Below are 18,558 nucleotides of genomic sequence, written 5' to 3'. Positions count from 1 at the left end.
AGGTCAGTCGTGATTTGACCTCTTGAATCTAAAATATCTCCTATATTTTGCTGGGAACTTATAAATTGGCCCTCGCTGCAATATCCTTTCTAAAATCCAAACTCACTTCTGTAAACCAGGTAGTAATTTTGCAAACACATCTGATATAATCAGATAGAGGTTAGAAATGACATACGCTGATTGTTTTCTTTATGTTCATCTCTCTTTCCCTTGTACATTGGGACTATTATAGCGACTCTCCATTTGTTCGGTGTAGCACCCTCTTGCAAACGGTAATCAAATTAATATTTCTGATATAGGACTATATCCCAATCCATTGCCTTCAGTATATCCCCAGACTGAGTAGGTAAGATGACTCCAAGGCTGGCGGATTAGATCCTGGCTCAGTCCGATGGTATTTGAAGGTGCCCAAATACGTCAGCTTCATGTTGGCAGATTTATTAGCATGTAAAGGTACGCCTGCTCGACAAAATACTAGAACTGCAGGATACTATCCTCATTTCTCCGTATTGAAAGTCAGTTAAAGTAGAACAATAAAACTTTAATTTCCACTTATTCAATACTTTAAAAGCAATTATAAAATTAGGATCTCATCCTTATTTTATTGCTAAATTATTAAAAACATAGGACAGATGCGGAGACACACATACAACACGAGGAGTACAAGTAGTCGTCAAACAGTTGAGTGCACAAATGTAAATACAGGCAGAAGTAAAAAGGAGATGTCAACAAACTTACTTTTGTAAATTTCGAGTAAGTTACCACTTGCTTATCATCATAACTTAACTGTCACCATTTGACAGAGTTCATGCTAAAGTTTTGAAGAATCGCTCTACACTGCTAAAGTCTACAAGCAAGTCGTGAATTTGAACATTTGGACGTAAAGATTTAAAGTACAATAAATTTATAAATAATAATCAACAGCGTGCTTCATTTGGTTAATTTACGGATGAAAAGAATGTTAGTCACACCCGAACTCAACTGTTTTGGGAGTGCACTAAGATTTTATATTCATAAGGTACAAAGTGTGGTAAAGTTCACGCCAACGGTAGCAAAAAGATTTTAATGTGTATCCAACAAATAATTTTAGGATATTCAACAACTTCAACAGATTATAAATGTATTTATATCTGACTAACTTGTGATATTGTTTTAATAAGACAACGTAACAGATAATGTTTTATATTCAAAAGAATTTTAATAGTTATTATGATTAAGTCTGTTAGCAGTTAAACAATAAGTTGCAAATTATTAGAATAATGTTACCGATTCTAACCTTGTTAAAAACGTGTATAGCTGAAGGTGTTCAGTAATTGAACGAAACATGTCCTATGTTTTTAATAATTTAGCAATAAAATAAGGATGAGATCCTAATTTTATAATTGCTTTTAACGTACTGAATAGGTGGAAATCAAAGTTTTATTGTTCTACTTGGAATACTAGAATGTTGACATCTACGAGAACTGTAAAAGTAGTTGGGTTGGATGCAAAACTGAAAATCTTATTAATCCCAGTTCTTCAATATAAATCAATCAACAGTGATCTGCATTTAGGACAGTCACCCAGGTGGCAGAATCCCTATCTGTTGTTTTCTTAGCCTTTTCTTAAATGATTGCTAAGAATTTGGAAATTTATTGAACATCTTGCTTGCTATATAATTCCATTCCCTAACTCCCTGCCTATAAATGAATATTTGCTGCATTTGTTCTCTTGAATTCCAACCTCATCCTTATATTGTGATTTATTCTACTTTCAAAAACACCACTGAAACTTATTTATCTACTAATGTCATTCCACGCCATCTCTCCACTGACGGCTTAGAACATACCACTTAGTCGAGCAGTTCGTATACTTTCTCCAAAGTCTTCCCAGCCCACACTTTCCAATATTTTTGTAACGCTGCTCTTTTGTCAGAAATTGCCCAGAACAAATAGAGCTACCTTTCTTTGGATGTTTTGCAGTTCTCGAATCAAGTAATTCTGGTGAGGGTCCATTACACTGGAACCATAGTTGGGTCTTCCCAGAGACTTGTATCTGCAAAAAGCCTTATCTCTGATTACAGTTTTTTTACTCATATCATTTACTAGCTGATGTATCCGTGCTTTGCTACGGAATTCTGCATTGATAGAATTCTAGGTTATGTAGTGTGCACGTTGGAAGACTGTATTAAGTTGCATAGCTCTTAACGTTACCCGAGAAACACGATGGGGAAATCACCATATGTCTTTTCCCGTGTGAAGACTGAGTTAGGAATTTTCATTGTAATGACAGGCCCTCTTGCCTAGTATCAGTCACAATCAAGTTGGGAAGTTTTCATTTTGATGGCAGGCCCACCTGCCTACTGCCAGTCATGATCGAATTGGGCAGTTTTCATTATAATGGCAGATACTCACTCTCCACCTTTTTACATCGTCAGACTGTCTGTGGTTTTTCTAACTGAAATCAACATAGGTTATTACAGTGAAGTCAGGAGGAATGTTGCGATTACAAGCAATACTATCATATGAAATAATCAAATGAAAACCGCACCTTTTTTTTTTTTTTTCACTTTTAATGATTAATACTACTGTTTCACTCAGTGTGAATAAACTGATTTATAGCCTGAATTGCAGTGGATAATTTTCAGACTTTACACACGATTTTCATTAAATTCCGTTCAGCCATTTTCTTGTGATGCGTGTACATACATACAGGCGGACAGAGATGATGGAAAATTAAAATGTGCATTTCCACACCCGGGCAGCTGGAGTGGGACATTGATGATGATGATGATGATTATTATTATTATTATTATTATTATTATTATTATTATTATTATTATTATTATTATTTCCTTGTTACAGTTCTTTCTGATTATATTAGATATTTTTGCAAAATGACTGACTGGATTACAAACAGGAGTTTGGACTTCAGAAAGAAGCTCCTGAGTTTAGTATCTTCTTGTAAATATCTGTATCATCATAGATTTCATTACTTCATCAGCATTTTATATCTTCTCTAGTTGGACGTTATCATTACATCCACCTATCTTTGCCTACTGCTGATTGAATACTCCTGCCTTCTGTAAGTCTTCACGTATACAGTCCCCATGTTCATTTGGTATCCCTGGAATGTTTGTGTTGGGACCTTTTTCTACCTTAATGCACCTATACATACCCTTCTTTTCTGTTAAAATACATATGGCTGCCAATGATGTTTGCCACCATGTTATTCTTAGCTGACTTCTTTTGTTTAATTTGATTTTCTAGCAAGTTCCTTCAATCTCTCCTTATTTCACGGCCATTTCTGACTATTTATTTCTAACGTGCACCTTGTTCTTAATTACTTTATTGTTCTAATAGAGTGAGTCTTTTCCATTCCTTACCACCTTTAAAGATACATTTTCAGACTCGTCAACAATTCTTTGAACCCATTCCATTGTGTGTTAACATTTTTATTTTCATATAGTTTTGAAATTAATAAGTTGTTAAGTAGCATTTACGGTACATTATGCGTGCACACAGTACATATTAAAACTTCTAAATTTCCTTATAAAATATTCTGTTACCGATTTATGGTAGACAGGTATTCATTTAATGGGGGCTTTACTGCATGTTAAATTAAAAGAAACTTGCACTTTTTGCAACATATTCAAGTATTGATATAACCAGTGTTGTCACTCTAGGGGCTAAGATTGTGTTGTTTCCTATGTTAACTTTCACTGTTGTTGCTAATTTTTGAAAATATTTTTCAGGTCCTATACCTTGAGGGAGTACAACTGGAGCTCGAAGCTGTTAGAAAGAATCTTGATGAAGCAAATCTCCAATTAAATAACCTGCTTCGTGATAAGAAATTACTGGAAGAAAGAGTAATCGAATTGGAGTCTGTATTAGAGTTAAAGGGTTCTGAAATAAAACGGTTAATAATTAGTTTAGACGAGGAAAAGCAGAGTAGGGAAAAATTAATTCAGACCTATTCGGAAGCTCAAGCTGAGAAAGATCAAGAGGTCCTTAATTTGACACACTTGTTAAAAAATGAAATTAGTGCTCTGGAAACAGAAAGAGATTCTTTTAAAAATCGTCTTGCAGAAGAAATGAGGTTGTTGGAAACATATGTAAAGGATGTATTATATAAGGAAAATCAAATAACCAAGCTATCGGAAGAAGTGCAAACCTTGAAACTTGAAGTAACGGAGTTGGAAGATGAAAAAAACTTGATGAACATAAAATTAAGAACTAGTGAAGAACAAATAAAAAATTTAGAAGAAAAAAATAATCTGTCATCTCAAGCTTATGAAACTTTAAGGGCAGAAAATGAGCAGAGAATACTGCAGGTGAAGACTTCATATGAAGAAATAATTCTTAAGTTAGATAGTGAAAAGAGAATTTTACTTGAAGAGAGTGTAGAACAGCAGAAAAGATGGGAAGAAGCAAACCAATTTCATTTGAAACAAATTGCAGAACTGGAGCAAAAGTGTGCAACCTATAATAAAAATATGTTATTAAAAGAAGAAGAAATTATCGGCTTATTTGAAGATACAGGAGTCATGCGTAATAAAATATTAGAGTTGGAGGAGGAAAGAAATTCCATTTTGGATCAACTGAAATGTTCTGAAAGACAAGTTAATGATATGAGGAAGGAAACTACGTCATTACGTGAAGATTTTGATGCTTTCAGAGAAGAGAGTGTGTCTAGAACCAACCATCTGAAACTGGAGTATGAAGAGAGAATTCAGAAGATTAATGATGAAAAGCTGGCTTTGCAAGAGGAACAGATTGCTCTGCAAAAAGCTCAAGAAGAATCAGTCAAGTTGCATTTCAATGAAATTTTAGAAAAGGAACAAAAACTTGAAATATGTCTGAAAGATATATCTATAAAGGAAGAGCAAATCACCCAACTGTCTGATGAAATCAACATGCTACAGAGTAAAGAAACTGAATTGCAAAAGGAATCTCATTTGACTGTTGAGAAATTAAGAAATTGCTTAGAACAAATTGAGAGACTTGAAAATGAAAACAGTTCACTCCATCTGACTTTCGAAGCTGCCAAAAAGCAGAATGAAGAAAAAATGCGACTGATTACTTCTGAGTATGAGGAAAAGCTTCAGAAGTTGGATTCTAAGAGCCTCTCTTTGATAGAGAAATGCGAGGCAGTACAGAAGACTCAAGAAGAAACTGACAAGAAGCACTGTGAACAAATTTCAGAAATGGAATCAAGGTTAGAAATTTGTGCAAATAATTTGTCAATAAAGGAAGAGCATATAGCTAGACTGTATGAAGAAATAAAAACTTTACACAATCAAGCATTAGAGTTGAAAGATGATAGAAATTTACTTATTGAGAAATTAAAAAAATCTGAAAGTGTAATTGAAGGTGTGAAAATGGAGTATAATTTGATGTCCCAGACCTGTGAATCTATTAGAGCTGAGTGTCAAATGAAATTACAGGAAATGATATGTTCACATGAAGAGAGAGTTCAAAAGTGGAATGATGAAAGAAAAGCATTGTTAGAAGAAATTACAACCATGCAGAATTCTCAAGAAGAAACAAACAAGTTACATCAAAATAAAGTATCTCAAATGGAAGATAGGATGCAATCATATTTGAAGGACTTAGATTTAAAGGAACAACAATTAATAAACCTCTCTGAAGAATTAAAGGTTGTGCGTATTAAAATGTCAGTGTTGGAGAAGGAAAAAACTGAATCTATTGACAAATTAAGAATTAGTGAAGTACAGATTGGTAGTTTAACTCAGACTTATGAATCTCTGAAAAGAGATCATGAAGACGATATGAATCATTTGAAATCTTCATATGAAGAAAGTATTAAGAAGCTGGAGAGTAAAATGAAAGCCTTGTTACAGGAATATACAACTCTACAGAAAGTTCAGGAAGAAACAAATAACATTCATTTGAAAGAGATTTTGGAAACAAAACAAAAGTCAGACTTGTACATGTTGGACATATCAACCAAAGAAGAGTTAATAAACACACTTTCAGATGAAACAAATATGTTACGTACTCAAATATCTGTATTAAGTGAAGAAAGGAAATGTATTGCAAATAAATTGACAACTTGTGAGGAACAACTAAAAAAATTTGAGGGGGAATGCAAATCATTGTCAGAGAGTTGCAAAATTATCAAAACGGAATATGAAATGAAGATGTTTTCACTGAAATCCTCATATGAAGAAACAATTCAGAAGTTGGAAGAACAGAGCAAAGCTCTGTTAGAGGAAAACTTAACAAATCAGAAATATTGGGATGAAGCAAACAAGCTTCATGCGAAAGAAATTGCTGAGTTGCATTTACAATGCACATCAAAAGATGAAGAAGTAATGAAATTGTCCAATGAAATACAGTTGTTGCACACTCGAATATCTCAAATAGAGGAGGAAAGAAATTCAGCTAGTGAGAAACTAAGAACTTCTGAAATTCATATTCAAGATTTGGAACAACAAAATAACTTGCTAACAGAGATTAGTGAATCAGTCAAAGGAGAAAATAAAATTGAGCTGGAGCAAATGAAATGTTCATATGAAGAATGTATTCAGAAATTAAATGATCAAATTAAAAAGTTGTTACAAGACAATATAGTTCGGCAGGAGGCATATGAAAAAGAAAAAGGCTTGAATTCGAATGAAAAGTCTGAAATGGCTAAAGAAATTGCCAAATTATCTGGAGAAAGGAGTGTTTTATCCAGAGTTTCCGAGGCTTTGAAGGAAGAGAATAAATCTTTAGGTGATAGTATCCTAACCTTGAAAGTTGATAATAAGGAATTACAAATGCGTAATAACTCTTTGAATGAAACTCTTGAAAATTTCAAAATTCAAAGTGAATTGGCGACAGCACAAGTTAAGTCTTCCTTTGAAGGAGTTATTGCTGAATTGCAAACTGAAAAGGTTGCCTTATCAAAAGAATTGTATATTTTGAAGGAACAAGAGAAATCTTTAGCTAATACATACAAAGAAGCCATTGAAGAAAAAGAGACTTACAATGAGACCCTGAAAAATAAATGTGATACTTTGGAGAAAGAACTTGAAAATATTAATCTACAAAAGACTGGTTTGGAAGTCAAACTTCAATGTTCTGAGATGAAATTATCAGAGAGTATTTCTAATGGAAATTTTCTAACGGAAGAACTGAGAAAAACTGTTCAGAAATGTGAAGAGCATATGACAACTTTAAAGGAAACTACAGAAATAAAAGAGGATCTGATGAAAAGAATAATAGAATGTGAAGAAGAAAATAAAGTTCATCTTAATGCACTGGCTGAGGAAAGAGAATCTCTCAGAATAATTAAATGTGAGATTTCAGAATCAGTTTCTGAGAAAGAAGCTGTGCAGAAGATGATTAGTTGCTTAGAAAAGGAGGTTGCTTCTCTCTACAGCAAAATATTTCATACAGATCGCTCTCCAGCAGTGTTGCATGATGTGTTACGTCAATTCAGTCCTGAGGTAAAAACTGAAAAGGAGTTGCCAGTACTCGGATATGGGACTACTATTAAAGCCGAGCTTATGTCTTCGTATGATGATCATGGGAAAGTACCATTTGAGTTTTCATCATTGTGTTCAGAGAATAATTCCAAAGTTACTGAAGGAATTTCAACTACAGAGCAGTTGAATGGTTCTGGATCATGTAATCCTCAAGAGAAAGACAGTTCGACTCAAGCTATCTCCATTTTAAATAAAATGTTATCAGACATTGCAAAATACGTAAGTGAGAATAATGAAACGTATAGGACTCTTGAACAGAAAATAGAATTCCTTGCTAATGAAAATAGTAAAATGGTCAACACTATTGAAGATATGAAGCAGAAAGAAGCCTTAAAGGATAGAGAAGTGAACTATTCCTTGTTGCTAGAAGCTGAAAATATCAAACTTACTGAAACATGTGATAATCTGAGGTGTGAGGTGTCCAAATTGAAAGATAATTTGGAGAAACAGAATGCTGTAGGAAGTACTCTTAAAGCTGATTCAGAGGTTCTGAGAGTGCGTATTAAGGATTTAACTGAAAAACTAGAGGAATGGGAGAAATTAGGGCTCAAGATTGAAGAGATGTGCAGTAAGCATCTGCATGCCAAACAGAAATGTGACATTAAATTAGAGCAAGTTATTGTTGATAAGAAGCAGCTGGAAGACAAATTGAAAGCATTATATGATGTAGTTAAGCAAACCACAAGAACTCATAAGAAATTTTTTGAATTAACATCAGATAGTGAAGTTTGTTGTCTGAAAATGGATATAGAGAGTGCTTTAGTGCATGTGGAAGAAGGCTTTAATAAGATCTCGGGTGACCTCTTGGATTTGACTCATTCTTGTCTTCGAGTCGTTGAACAAAATATAGAACAGCAGCATGTATTGATAGCTAATCAGAGTAAACGTAACTCAAATTCACTGTTCAACAACAGAATAAAACCTGAAAGTGGAAGAGTATGTTTGAGTTACTCTACGGATGAAGTTGATTTTGCCTCAGATCATAATTGTATCTTACAGATCCAAATACCTACTCTTCATGACAAAGTGCATTCTTTGTTAAACGAAGTAGAAGTTATTTTTGTAAAGTGTAAAAAATTACAGGTCTTGTGTGAGGATGCTAAGGAATCAGTTGTAGATAATGAATGTGACCTTGAAGATTCACTTGAAATGAAATTTGAGAATCTGAAAGTTGTTGGAAGTAGTAATACAGTGAAAGAGACAGATCAAATAGAGCTTCTGAATTTGAGGAAGCAGATGGAGGAGCTTGAAGAAAAATACAGAACTCTCAGTGATAGGTCAACTTCTTCTGATAATATGGTACAAGATTTACAGAAACGTCTTGAAGGTCTAAAACTTGAGAATAAGAATCTTAATGATGAGAAAGGTAGATTGGTATTGATGAAAAATATGCTTGAGCAGAGAATAATTGATATGCAGAAAGATCTAAATCTGTTTACAATCAGTGGGGAGTCAAATTCCACTGAAATTGAGGAAATGAAAGGAGCATACAAAGCTCTTATTGATGAAAAGTGCAAAGTCCAAACAAAGTACTCCGATTTGAAAATGCAATTTTTAGAATATCAGAAACAGCACCACTTAGAAATAGAAAATTATAAAATAAACATAATTGAGCTTAAGAATCGTCTTCAAAGAGAGCAGTTGGAAAAATATGAAAGTATTAGAAAGCAGTGTGAAGAAAGCATCCGAGCCCAGTATGAAAATAAACTGGAAAAGCTGAAAACCCAAGCGGTAAGCATACATTATTAGTCTTAACTATGTTACAGGTTTCACACATTCATTGAGACTATAATATACCTTACCATCAGGTGCAGAATACAGTGCCTTTCTGTTATTGTACAGTGATTTGTTCTGAGCAGGGTGGCTCTCGACAATTCAGACTTCTCCTTCATCCCATCGCCTGAGGCATGGTGGTTATTCCAATAGTAAGCAGTTTCATTCATATGTCCTCTGACATGTGTTTGTAGATGTTTGCTGTTGTTCATAAATTCACTACAGAACAGTTACTCCTCATATATTGTAATCTTTTTAAAACAAATCAGTTTCTGAGTGCTGTAGAGACTTTTGTGAGAATTTTTCAGGTGTAATAAATCTACTGTATCTGGTGAACAGCTCATAGAATAGTGAACAAACTCAACACTAGAATCTGTCTTGAAGGGGTTGGAGGGCGACGTAGATTATATATTGTAATAGAGGAAGAAATTTCGACTCTCCCTGGTCACTTGGAGCAAAAAATCGCAAACCTATCTCAGTAGGTTGAGTTGTCTCCAAAAATCAGCACATCACTGAATAACTAGAGTTTAATTCACTTAAGTTTTGTGGAGTGAAGGTTTTAGGTCTAGTGACCCCCAGGCAGAAATTATTTATATCTTATGCCATTTTATGCAAGTTAGTATTTTAGACTTGGGTATATACAGGCATAACCCTAACTCTTAACAGAAATGTCACGGATATGTCACGAAACTCAACTACCTGATCCTAAGGTTATTGTTTGATGTGCAATAAATTCAAATCAAATAATTTTCCATCTATTTTCTGTTTCTATGGGAAGAAATGAAAGTACGATATCATCAGCAAGAAATTACCAGCAATTTAATTAGAGAAACAATGTATTGAAGTGTCATTCATTAAGTACTCCAGAAGACTGTTTATAAATCCAATCCTAAAATTTTTATGACATTAAGTACAAGTCTCACAAATAAGTCAGTGTTTCACTCCCAGAGTTGGAGTAAATGAATGAATAAATAAAGATTGGCTAACATATTAGATTGTATTTCACATGGGTTTTTGTAATAACATATTGTCTAACGTTGATGCTTACACGGCACGTACTTGTAGACATGATATGGGCTTATGTCGTGTCAAGAAGACAAGATGAAACTCTTTACATTTCACAGAGAACTTTGCTCCGCATCTTCAGAAGAAAATCTACTCTGTTCCTGAGTAAGTCTTGCATAATGAGGGTTGAAATTTAAGAATATTTTACCGTTGGAGAATGTTAGTGGTATGCTTGTTTGTCACCAGGTGGCTCGCTGTATGCTGGCACAGCGCTCAAAGCGGGAGCTGACGACAACATTAAGCCTCAAATGAGATGTTCTATCATACCATGCATACTTGAGAAGTATCAGAGAGGACATCAGATGAAGCAGGGATGAAAGTAGTGGAAGGAATAGAAACTAATAAAACAAAAGTAACAAGACACCAGGATAGAATAGAGCAAAGGTGAAGACTGGAAAGAAATCATGTGGAGGGGGGCAGGGCGGCATACCCGGTGTACACATCTATGAAAGTATGGCATAACACACAGCTTCGAATTAACCAACTGGCGATGACAAATGTCCAAATTTGGAAAACACCAAAATGAAATAACAATACAGAAATGACCCAACGACGGGGCACTTTCAGCTATTGTTGACTTGTCTGGCTGGTTGAAAAGGATATTTCGTTGGTGTTCCTTGATGCAAGTCCCAACGGACTGGCACGTTTGGGCAATGTATACCTTACTGCAAATACAGGGAATTTTGTACACCCCACGGTGTTACAGTGGGGACAATTTGTCTTTGCTTTTACCTAAAGTATGAGCCATTTTAGTGATGGTGGCAAACATGGTTTTTATTGTACGCTTGCTAAGGACCTTGGTGATTCTTTCTGGTGTTGTGAATGTAAGGCAGGTAGGCAGTTCCCTTCAGTTCTTTCTGTGAGCTTTGATTAGTTGTCCCTCTGGGATGCAGGAGTCCATGAATCTGTACATCGTTGTAGCCATCCCTTGAACGTGACTGTGTGTGTCCGTTGTGCTCCTGGATATTTGATGGCTCACAAATTTGTGTCGCTGTTGTGGCGAGTGTCGTGTGAATACCCTGTTTATGTGCTGGATAGTGGTGAGAATCTGCATGGGGGTATGAATTTGTGAGAGTTGGCTTACGATAGATGATGTGCCCTAAAGAGCCGTACTGTTCCTTACTAGAACATCCAAGAAAGGAAGGCATCTGTCTGAGTCCATCTCCATAGTGAATTTAATTGAAGGATGTTGCTGATTTAAGTGGTTTAGGACATACCATCTGTCGTAAGCCTACTCGCACAAATCGCTATCTCCATGGAGATTCTCGCCACCATCCAGCACAAAAACAGGGTATTCTTACGGCACTCGCCACAACAACGACACTAATTTGTGAGCCATCAAATATCCAGGAGCAGGCGGACACTGTCACGTTCAAGGGTAATGGTTACAACGATGTACAGATTCATAGTGCTGCATCCCAGAGGGACAATTGCTCATAGTTCACGTAAAAGCAAAGACAAATTGTCCCTGCTATTACAACCTGGGTTGTACAAAATTCCCTGTACTTGCAGCAAGGTATACATTGCCCAAACATGCCAGTCTCTTAGAACTCGCATCACGGAACAGCAACGAAATACCCTTCTCTACCAGCCTGTCAAGTCGTGATGTGTCAAGATGTTAGAGCTCTTACCTACACTGAACGCTACAGGCCTAGCTAGGATTGTACAGGAAACTGTGGAAATAAGTAAAAATCCTATCAATTTCAACAGGGACACTGGCTATCAATTCAGTAATACATAGCTGCCAGCCATTAAGGATTTACGTAGGTAGTTCTCCTCCCAGTCCTTTTTATATTGTTATTTCATTTCGGTGTTTTCCAAATTTGTACGTCGTCATCACCAGTTGCTTCATTCCAAGCTATGTGTTAATGCCATACTTTCATAGATGTGTACACCGGGTATGCTGCCCTGCCCCCTCTCATGCCATCTCAAATCATCTGCTGGCTTTTTTCCACATACTTTCTGTCCTTTCTTCAGCTTTGTTATATTCTATCCTGGTGTCTTTCATTACTTTTATTTTAATAGTTTCTATTTCTTCTACCACTTTCGTCCCTGATTCGCCTGATGTCTTCTTTGATACTTCTCAACCACGCATGGTGTGATAGAACATCTCACTTCTTAATATTCAAGCTCTTAACATATACGATTGCATCGACAAATCTGTGAAAGAGTACACTGGAAAAAAAAAATACCTTCAATACCTTAGAGAAGCTGTGAAGAATCCACTACTTCAGGCAAAATTCAGTGCTTTTATAAGTATTTTGTCAGATGTTGAACCTATGCTCAAAAGATCTCCAAGTCAGAAACCTATGGTGCCTATGACTGATTTGTCTTCAAATTTGAAAACTGTTTTGAATATAGACCTAGGCAAATTGGAATGCATTATTAGTATGTTTACATGGGGATTGAGATCGATTTGAGTACTCTTACCATATTGAATACAATCCCCGTTTACCTGTACTATTTGAGTATCGTATTGAATCCGCCACGCAACATCGACGTATACAGACGATGCAGAATTGTAGTAAAATCGATATCACCTCTTAGAATTAAAAAACCCCAGATGATGTAGAAGCCCAGGACATAACTTTCAGTTTTGAAAGTATGTGTCGTATTCCAAATGTAATTGGTGCAATAGATAGAACGAACATTCCAATTTTACCCCCAACAGAAGGTTATCGTGATTTTTTTTTTTTTTTTTTTTTAATCGCCAGGGCTGACCGCTAGGGTGTCCCTTATTTTTCAAAGTTTTGCAATGCATGGGTTATTCTTTTGGGCCTAAAACACCCGAAAACAATTTTTTTCCTTATTTGGAACAGTGCAACCCGTGCCGACTCCCGCGCAAACATTTCCATACAAGTTGCTTCACAAGAGTGGCGCGCTCTCATTGTTATTGTCACTTAGTTTTCGCTTATCAGGTAGCTAGCACGGATTGTTTTATATTTCGAAGATGTCATTGGAACTAAGGAGCAATAAAAAAAGCATTTTCTTGGTTGGCAAAGTAAATCACCAAATAACAGGCGCAAAATTACCATCTAATCATCAAGTTCTTGCAGTTCTATTTTTCAATATACGTGAGGTTAAGTTGACTGTTAGTGAAAGCGCTTGTCATTTGGGAGTGCAATATATTCTGGGAAAAGGCTTGAATACCTACCAGAGCTGTGCCTAATTTTGTTAAGAAGTTAGTAGGTCTTTATTAGATCTGGCGAGAACTGCAAAAGAATAGCAAGAATATTCAGGCTTTACATAGGTGCCGCGAAGAGAACTTTCAACTTGAATTAGATAATTTATTCGATATCGCACATGCTGATGCTCTTGAAAAAATAAAAATCGAAGAAGATAAATATTTTTGCAAAAGACAACAGAGCCAGGGTGTCCGGGGTGCCTAGCAGGTGTTGACAAAAAGTTGCCTGATATTGTAGAAAGGGCCAACTCTCAGAAAATAAAAGGAGACTAATGCAAATGCCTTCCGTGAGCTCATTGGTATCTGCAAAATTTACAGGCTTTTGATACACATGAAGATGTAGTAGAATCCACAAGCTCTGAAGAAAGCCTGGAAGAATCTCTGCCATCCACATCTCAATCTGTAAGTTCCTTAGCTACGTCGAAAAGAAGAGGAAGAAAATATTTTATCACATCTAAATTAGTTCCAACTTTAGACAGATATCAGCTAAGCATCAGAGATTCTGTTTATATAATTCAGTCTGTAGTAGAAGCACTTGGTCTTAGTTCTGACAATTACCCGATCAACGAATCTACTATTCAACGCATTCGAACAAAATTGAGAAAAGATAGAGCGAGATCCATTAAATCCGATTTTCAGAATAACGTGCCCGAAGTAGTTACTGTTCATTAGGATGGAAAATTGTTACCTGCTCTGGACGTAAGAAGTTCTAAAGAAGAACGCCTACCAATTATTTCTTCTTATGACGAGGAAGAACAACTTCTTGCTGTGCCGAAGTTAGACAACTCTTTCGGCAAATAGCAACCTAAAGCATTGTCAAATGCCCTTCATGACTGTAACCTGGATGATAAGGTACAAATAATGTGCTGTGATACAACGGCATCTAATACAGGACGCTTGAACGGAGCCTGTGTGCTTTTAGAGCAAAAACTAGAAAGAGAGTTGTTACTCTTTCCTTGCCGCCATCATGTTTATGAACTGGTGCTCAAAAGTGTGTTTGAATCAAAGATCCAACAAATCACTACCAGTCCTGATATTCCGCTGTTCAAAAAGTTTAGAGGCAACTGGAAGAATATTAATCCTAGTGCCATCGAACCGTTCACTGATTTTGACCAACAATATCTCTGTGAGGCAAATATTATTGAATTGGTGACTTTTTTAACAATGAGCTGGCAAATTCAACAGTACGAGAACGAGATGATTATTGCGAGCTCATTGAGCTCGCTATTGTTTTTCCCGGTGGAGACGTTAAAAATAAAATAAAAATCAGACCTCCTGGTGCCTAAAGTTGAATGGAATGGAGCTACAAGTGAAGCCCATGAACAGCAACTGGCAAATAAGTTAATTTGGGAGGGAGGATTTACACAAGTAGTACAAGAACCGACTCGTCTCAATAACTTACTAGATGTATTCTTGGTTAAACCATGGGAAATTGTTGATAAAACTGAGGTAATTGAAGGAATAGGTGACCATAAGGCTGTAATAATGCATGTAGGACTCGTACCAAAAAGGCTTAAAAAGGGGGTTACACAAGACAAGAAATTGTACAGAAAAACTAAAGTTGATGAAGTTGGGTCTTACCTTAAATCACAATTCAGTTGTTGGATAAGTGAAGGGAGTAATGTGGATACACTTTGGGCTAAATTTAAAGGAATCATTTGGGAAGGAGAGAAGAGATTCTTACCTCTTAAGAAGGGTAAAATGACCTCAGACCCTGTTTATTATACAAGGGAAATAAGAAAATTAAAAAGAAAATGTAGAATAGTAAACAGGAAAATCAAAGAGGATAGGGAGAGTAGAGAAACTAGAAAACAGCTAATGAGGGCTGAATAGAGTGGAAAAGGAAGCGAAAGAGAATTATATGAATGGCATACTTCAAGAGGGTAATGACCACAAAGGGAAATGGAAAAGGCTGTATTCATATATCAGGAATCGAAAAGGAATCCAAATTCCTACTGTGCTGGGAGAAGGGGGTGAACATTATTTAACAGATACTGAAAAAGCAAACCTATTTAGTAGGGAATTCAGAGATTCAGTAGATGATTGTCAGGAGTTGGAAACCGAAACAGAAGATAGAGAGGGAGAGACACAGAGAGAAACAAGAAGCTTCTCATTCACAAATGAAGATATTTTCAGAGAAATCCAACTGCTTCAGCAAGGAAAAGCAGCAGGAAGTGATCAAATTACTGGGGAGGTATTAAAGACAATGTGGTGGTACATAGTGCCTTATTTAAAATTTCTCTTTGAATATGTCATAAATAATAGTGTAATACCAAAGGAATGGAAGGAATCTATAATAATACCGTTTTATAAAGCAAAGGGTGATAAAAGGAAACCAGAGAACTACAGACCAATCAGTCTGACCAGTATAGTTTGTAAAATACTGGAGAGTTTAATATCGAAGTACATCAGAGGGATATGTGATGATAAAAATTGGTTCATGAGGAGCCAGTATGGATTTAGAAAGAAATTTTCTTGTGAGGCACAACTGGTGGGATTTCAGCAGGACATATCAGATCAGTTGGATTCAGGAGGTCAGTTAGATTGCATAGCCATAGATCTTTCCAAAACCTTTGATAGAGTGGAACATGGAATATTAGTAAAGAAATTGGAGGGAATAGGATTGGATGTAAGGGTTACACATTGGATAAAAACATTTCTAAATTCAAGGGTTCAGAAAGTCAAAATAGGAAATAATGTATTGCAGGAAGAGAAAGTTTGGAAGGGAATTGCACAGGGTAGTATAATCGGTCCGTTACTTTTCTTAATATACGCAAATGATTTAGGGAACAATATAACATCAAAAATAAGATTGTATGCAGATGACATAATTGTTTATAGGGAAATAAATAACACTGAGGATTGTTCAGAATTACAAAGGGACCTTGAAAGTATCCAACAATGGTTTGAAGAAAATAATATGAAGTCAACTGTTACAACTTTTACAAACAGACTGAATTTGAATATACTTTGGATGAGGTAGTTATCCCAAAAGATGGCAAGTGCAAATACTTAGGTGTGAGATTTGAAAGTAATCTGCACTGGAAGGGTCACGTTGATGACATTGTGGGGAAAGCATACAGATCGTTACATGTCATGAGGCTACTTAAACGATGCAATAAAGAATTAAAAGAAAAAAGTTACTTAAGTATGGTTCGTCCATTATTGGAATATGCAAACAGTGTTTGGGATCCTCACCAAGAATACCTAATAAAAGAAGTAGGTAGTCTGCAGAGGAAAGCATCAATATTTGTAACAGGAGATTTCAGGAGAAAGAGTAGTGTATCAGAAATGTTAAGGGAACTTGGGTGAGAAACTTTATGTAAGAGAAGGGAGAAAACTAGACTTACAGGATTATATAGAGCCTATACAGGAGATGCAGCATGGGGAGATATCCATGAGAGGCTTCAGTTGGAAAATAATTATATCAGCAGGACTGACCACAAATACACTGGCCGGCAAAAGAAGTGGATCACTTTGAAAAATGTTGATTTTCTGTTCGCTAAAACATATTTTTAAGGACTTATTTCATTTTGTGATGTTCCTCTTTATAAATAAATGTTTTCAGCACTCTCTGGTGTGGTGCATATGGTCTGAATTGATCGTCTATTAGAGATAATTTTCGATGCCATTAGCTTTGATGACGATCCCTTTTAACTTTTATGGTTTTATGACGGTCCCTTTTAACGTGGTTCCTCGCCCCCTAATCAAGTGTTAAAGTTACTGTAAACATTTGCAGTGATAAGATGTTCTTTGTAAAAACTCTGGGGAGTTCCAAATCAGTTTTTGTTCGATCCTTGATGGGTCATGATGCCTCTAAGTAGAGAAAATGTTGCACGCGTAATAGCCTTGGTTGAAGATGGTCGCAGCCTTCGGTGTGCGGCCCATGCTGTAGGAGCATCTTATGAAAGTGTACAATGGGCCGTGCAACGTTATCGTGAACGTGGAACATGCGAAAGGAGACCGGGATCTGGACGTCGACGAATTACGAACGCCAGGGATGAACGATTTCTTGTCCTCCAAGTCTTGAGAGACCAAAGAACAACAGCGGTTCAGGCGAGAAATCGTCTAGATTCTACAGGAAATGTCCGTGTGAGTGAGAGAACCTTAAGACGAAGGCTCCAGGAGGCTAACCTTACTTCAAGAAGGCCCGCTACAGGGCCACTATTAACGGGGCAGCATCGGAGAAGACGACTCGAGTTCGCGATGCCGCATCGAAACTGGACCGTTCAGGACTGGAGCATGGTGCTTTTTACAGATGAGAGCCGCTTCTGTCTGAGATCTCCAGATTGGCGAGAAAGAGTGTGGAGGTGGCCTGGAGAGCGATTCTCACCCGTAACTCTCTCCCTAAGGACACCATTTGGGGGAGGCTCTGTGATGGTGTGGGGTGGCATAAACTTTGAATCCCGTACCGAGCTTGTGATTCATGATGGCGGTTCTCTCACTGCTCACCGCTATGTGGAAGAAGTTATGCAGGATCATGTTGTCCCATTTGCACAATTTACGGGCGACAATTTCATTTTAATGCACGACAATGCTCGCCCGCACGTCGCCCGTATCCTCACCCGTTACCTAGAAGAAGTTGGAATTCAAACTCTAGACTGGCCAGCAAGGAGTCCTGACCTAAATCCCATAGAGCATGTATGATTGGGAAAAGACTTCGGTCTCAGAATATCGAGACTCTGGCAGAACTGAGGGCACGATTGGTGACAGAATGGAACAGTATTCCTCAGGAAACAATTAGGAATCTGGTGCGCAGTGTACCACAATGCCTCCAGGAGGTCATCACTGCCAGAGGCAGAAACACCAGATTTTAATGTCTCTTAGTGGTTTGCTAAAACATTTTCTGACAGTGTAAATCAGTGAAAGTGTTTAAATTGGAGTTAACTTAAATACAGTGTAAGACATGCAAATGAGTAAAAATTACAGGAATTACAGAAACGATAAAATGTCATAATAAAGTGAATGTCAGATAAATTTTGAAAGTGAATTTAGTGTTAAACGTGAAGGTAACATAATGTTTGATTAGTATTATCAGTATTATTATTTATTAAGACACTGG

This window comes from Anabrus simplex, chromosome 4 (genome assembly GCF_040414725.1).
Source record: "Anabrus simplex isolate iqAnaSimp1 chromosome 4, ASM4041472v1, whole genome shotgun sequence".
Lineage (NCBI taxonomy): Eukaryota > Metazoa > Arthropoda > Insecta > Orthoptera > Tettigoniidae > Anabrus > Anabrus simplex.
The sequence above is the reverse complement of the archived record's forward strand: the minus strand, read 5'-3'. Positions refer to the sequence as shown.